Raw genomic sequence first — 5473 nt, forward strand, 5'->3', positions numbered from 1 at the left:
TGCTCCCATGGACACTGTTCTCTGGGCCCTTGAAGACCTCCCCTACTACTTCACACAACTCCCAGGTGACCTGTGAGTCTCTGCTCAGGTGTCCCCTCCCCCACAAGCCTTGGATGGTCCCACCCGCGGCACCTGGACTTGCCTCTCTGTCACTGTGTGACTGGGTGTTCCTGGGAGCCTGTCTCTCCCTTTTGAGAGCTAAGGTCTTCACAGGCAGGAAACCACTGCTGCTCTCCTCCAGGTCTCCAGCACCGAGCCTGGAGGCCGGCTGTGAGCCAAGGCTCTGTAAAACTGGGTGTCCCACGCCTGTAATCCCAGCACTTTGGGAGGCCCAGGTGGGCAGATCACCTGAGGTCCGGAGTTTGAGACCAGCCTGACCAACATGGAGAAACCTCGTCTCTACTAAAAAAAAAAAAAAAAAAAAAAAAAAAAAATTAGCCAGGTGTGGTGGCACATGCCTGTAATCGCAGCTACTCGGAGGCTGAGGCAGGAGGATCGCTTGAACCCAGGAGGCAGAGGTTGTGGTGAGCCGAGATGGTGCCATTGCACTTCAGCCTGGGCAGCAAGAGCCAAACTCCGTCTCAAAAAAAAAAAAAAAAAAAAAAAAAAGAAGAAGGAAAAAAAAAGACTGGGTGCCTCTCAAGCTGGAAGCCTGCATGTCTGGAAGTTAAGAGAGCAGCGGTGACCTGCACGTGGAATTCCTGCGCTCCCGTGAACAGGCAGGAGAGGAGACACACGCCTGCACGTTGCTGTGGAAAATGCACTTGTGGAAGCAGGAGGGGCTGTGAAACCAGGCTTGCTCTGAGAATGTGGCAGCAAGGGCCGCCTCTGATAGCCCCCCTCCCCGCCTCCCAGCCAAGGGCTCAGTAAGTGTGTGTTGAACCAGCGGAGAGGCGTCCCTGCAGACTTAGCCATCATGAGAGGAATGAAGGGCCCTTGAGTTCCTCTGTTAGGATAGTTCAGCCGCAGAAGAGAGGGAGGCTGCAGCAGCCCCTTGTAAGGAGAAGCACTCGGCGCAGCTGAACGGGCAGTGATGGCCCGACAATTCAGGTCAAGCGGTGGCTTCTGAACAGGCAAGGGATCCGGGCCCCTCCTTGCACGCAGAGGGGGGCACTGTCTGCAGTAGTCGGTGACACACATTTCATCACAGGGATGAGGAGTGGCTTCAGGGTGACCGACTGTCTTGCCTTTGCTGGTAGCGGGGGATTTCCGGAGAAGCCAGACTTTCCAGTTCAAAATCAGGCCATTACTGGGCAAAATGGAACAGCTGGTCACCCTCTTTGGCATTGGAAGGCATGCCCATTTAGAGTGGAGGGAGCGAAGGGGGCCTGGGTCTGAGTTGTAGCTGAGTGGGACTAATGGGCCTGCATCCAGGTCTTGCGGGGGAGGCGCTGTCTGGAGGTGGCGTGGGTTGGGCCTTCTTTTTATTTTTATTTTTTAATTTTTAAATTAATTATTGAGACAAGATGTCTCAGTGTCGCCCAGGCTGGAGTTCAGTGGCGCCATCATAGCTCATTACAACCTTGATCTCCCAAGCTCAAGTCCTTTAGCCACTGATTCCCACAAGTAGTTGAAACTACAGGTGTATACCACCACGTCTGGCTAGATAAATATTTTTTAATTTTAGTAGACACGATTTCTCGTTATATTGCCCAGGTCAGTCTCAAACTTTTGAACTCAAGAAACCCCCCGGCCGGGCGCGGTGGCTCAAGCCTGTAATCCCAGCACTTTGGGAGGCCAAGGCTGGTGGATCACGAGGTCAAGAGATCGAGACCATCCTGGTCAACATGGTGAAACCCCGTCTCTACTAAAAATACAAAAAAATTAGCTGGGCATGGTGGCGCGTGCCTGTAATCCCAGCTACTCAGGAGGCTGAGGCAGGAGAATTGCCTGAACCCAGGAGGCAGAGGTTGCGATGAGCCGAGATCGCGCCATTGCACTCCAGCCTGGGTAACGAGAGCGAAACTCCGTCTAAAAAAAAAAAAAGAAAGAAAGAAATCCCCCTGCCTCAACCTCCTGAAGTGCTGGCATTACCTATGCCCAGAAGGTTGGGCCCTGTTCTGGAGGGCTTGCCCCAAAGGGGTTTGGTTTCAGCTCTGCTATGGGCACACTGTCTTTGGCAGGTGTACTGATAATGACCCAAGACTGAGCTGAGACCAGTCTGACTTGTCCTAAACTGGGCTCTGTGTGTGGCCGAAGTCTGTCTTGGGGAATCCCCAGTCTTGTTATGGTTATGCACTCTGGACGGGTTTAGGGATGAATGTGCTCAGGCCTGTATCAAGCCAGTGTCATGGTTTGTTGAGCAGGGAGCTGTCCACATTGTGTCAGCAAAGCCTGCCCCCAAGTGGAGGCATGAGCAGGTATCTGAGGGGCAGCTATCTCCGTATGTCTAGCTGAAGGTTGGCCATAAACCCTGCTCTAGCCATGAGCTGGTTTGGAAAGTGCTCTCTGTAGATATATATGTGGGTCACGTCCTTGGCACTGATGTTGTGCCATGGTGTCATCTTGGCTGGTGGTATCTCCTGAGATAAAGGTATGTAGCAGGGTGGTCCCCTGACACACTGGTGGTAGTTTTTACCCTTTTCTAGACAGTGTCTGTCTCATAGTCCATGCCTGACCCCTACCTAACTAGTGGCTGACTCATGCTATGATTTAGAACTTGTGTGAGCTGTGCATCATGAGTTCTGGACAGGTTTTAGTGTCCCTGTTAGAAACTCTCTCTCTATATATATGCATATATATATATATATGCATATATATATGCATATATATATGCATATATATATATATATATATATATATATATTTTTTTTTAGACAGACTCTTGCTCCGACCCCCAGGCTGGAGGGCACTGGTGTGATCTAGATTCACTGCAACCTCTGCCTCCCAGATTTAAGTGATCCTTCCACCTCAGCCACTCAAATAGCTGGGATTACAGGCACCTGCCACCATGCCTGACTAATTTTTCTATTTTTAGTAGAGATAGGGTTTTACCATGTTGGCCAGGCTAGTCTTGAACTCCTGAGCTCAAGTGATCCACCCACTTCGGCCTCCCAAAGTGCTGAGATTACAGGTATGAGCCATCATACCTGGCTGAGATGTCCTACATTGCTTCAACAAGGACGGAGAGTTTTCTGAAGTATTAATGGTATGACTGAGGAGATTCTGTTTTGAGCCCCTCAATGGGAAGCAAGTCCTGAGTCTTGGGGTAATGCAACTGGAGGGATATGAGTAGAATCTGCTTAGGGAGGGTCGCAGTGGTGGAGATGTGGTTCCTAGCTTGTACTAAGAAAACAAAATGTCTTAATTATCGAAGAAAGTGACAGTATAATTTTGTGTAAGGGTCCAAACAGAGCATAGGCATGTGTACCACTCACCCCAAATAATCTAGGGCATCTACCATTCTTTTTTTTTTTTTTGACACAGAGTTTTACTCTGTCACTCAGACTGGAGTGCAATGACATGATCTCAGTTCACTGCAACCTCCACCTCCCAGATTCAAGAGATTCTCCTGCCTCAGCCTCCTGAGTAGCTGGGAATACAGGTGCCCACCACTGCGCCCTGCTAATTTTTGTATTTTTAGTAGAGACAAGGTTTCACCATGTTGGCCAGGCTGGTTTCGAACTCCTGACCTCAGGTTATCCACCCACCTCAGCTTCCCAAAGTGCTGGGATTATAGGCGTGGGCCACCATGCCCGGCCCAGCCATCTACCATTCTAAGAGATAAGAGGAACATCCAAACATTTGAAATATTACAGAAAGGATTGGCACACTGCAGCCCACATGCCTGTTGCCCGTTTTTGTGAATAAAGTTTTGTTGCAGCCAGCCGTGGCTCACTCCTGTAATCCCAGCACCTTGGACAGCTGGGGTGGGTGGATCACCTGAGGTCAGGAGTTCAAGACCATCCTGGCCAACATGGTGAAACTCCATCTCTACTAAAAATACAAAGCTTGGCCGGGCACGGTGGCTCAAGCCTGTAATCCCAGCACTTTGGGAGGCCGAGGCGGGTGGATCACGAGGTCAAGAGATCGAGACCATCCTGGTCAACATGGTGAAACCCCGTCTCTACTAAAAATACAAAAAATTAGCTGGGCATGGTGGTGCGTGCCTGTAATCCCAGCTACTCAGGAGGCTGAGGCAGGAGAATTGCCTGAACCCAGGAGGCGGAGGTTGCGGTGAGCCGAGATCGTGCCATTGCACTCCAACCTGGGTAACAAGAGTGAAACTCCGTCTCAAAAAACAAAAACAAAAACAAAAACAAAGCTTGTGCTCGCTTTGGAAGCACATATACTAAAATTGGAATGATACAGAGAAGATCAGCATGGCCCCTTTAAAAATTAAAATAAAAAAAATACAAAGCTTAGCCAGGCATGGTGGTGCATGCCTTTAATCCCAGCTACTCAGGAAGCTGAGGCAGGAGAATTACTTGAACTTGGGGGGCAGAAGTTGCAGTGAACCAAGATCATGCCACTGCCCTCCAGTCTCGGCAACAGAACAAGACTCCATCTCAAAAAAACAACAAAAAAAAGCTTTATTGGAAAACAGACGTGGCCATTTGTTTATGTATTGTCTATGGCTACTTTCTCACTACAACACCATTTTGGGGTTGTTGGGACAGGAGGGACTATGTGGCCTGCAAAGCCTCAAATATTTATTATCTGGCCTCTTGTAGAGAAAGTTTAAGCTGGGCCCAGTGGCTCATACCTGTAACCCTAACACTTTGGAAGGGTGAAGTGAGAGAATCACTTGAGCCCAGGAGTTTGAGACCAGCCTGGGCAACAAAGTGAGACTCTGTCTCTGCAAAAAACTACAAAAGCCAGGTGCGGTGGCGCATGCCTGCAGTCCCAGCTACTCCAGAGGCTGAGGCTGGAGGATCGCTTGAGCCCAGGAGTTCTGGGCTGTAGTGTGCTATGTCAATTGGGTGTCAGCACCAAGTTCAGCATTAATATGGTAACCTCCCAGGAGCGGGGGACCACCAGGTTGCCTAAGGAGGGGTGAACCGGCCCAGGTCAGAAACAGAGCAGGTCAAAACTCCCATGCTGATCAGTAGTGGGATCGTGCCTGTGAATAGCCACTGTACTCCAGCCTGGGCAACATAGCGAGACCTCATCTCTAAAAAAAAAAAAAAAAACCCCAAAACATGAGGCCAGGCGCAGTGGCTCATGGCTATGATCCCAGCACTTTGGGAGGCCAAGGCGGGCAGATCACCTGAGGTCAGGAGTTCGAGACCAGCCTGGCCAACACAAAACGTCATCTCTACTAAAAATACAAAAATGAGCTTGGCATGGTGGCAGGCACCTGTAATCCCAGCTACTCAGGAGGCTGAAGCAGGAGATTCGCTTGAACCCAGGAGATGGAGATTGCAGTGAGCCGAAATTGTGCCATTGCACTCCAGCCTGGGCAACAGAGCGAGACTCTGTCTCAAAAAAAAAAAAAAAAAAATTAGCCAGGCATGCTGGTGAGCACCTGTAG

The 5473-nt window shown here is 49.9% G+C and overlaps 1 pseudogene; it reads left to right on the plus strand.

The window, feature by feature from the left end:
• The first annotated feature begins 4267 nt into the window (after positions 1 to 4267).
• LOC120361930 (U6 spliceosomal RNA) lies at positions 4268 to 4365 on the plus strand (annotated as a pseudogene).
• Positions 4366 to 5473: the final 1108 nt, after the last annotated feature.

The sequence above is a fragment of the Saimiri boliviensis genome, chromosome X, assembly GCF_048565385.1.
Source record: "Saimiri boliviensis isolate mSaiBol1 chromosome X, mSaiBol1.pri, whole genome shotgun sequence".
NCBI lineage: Eukaryota > Metazoa > Chordata > Mammalia > Primates > Cebidae > Saimiri > Saimiri boliviensis.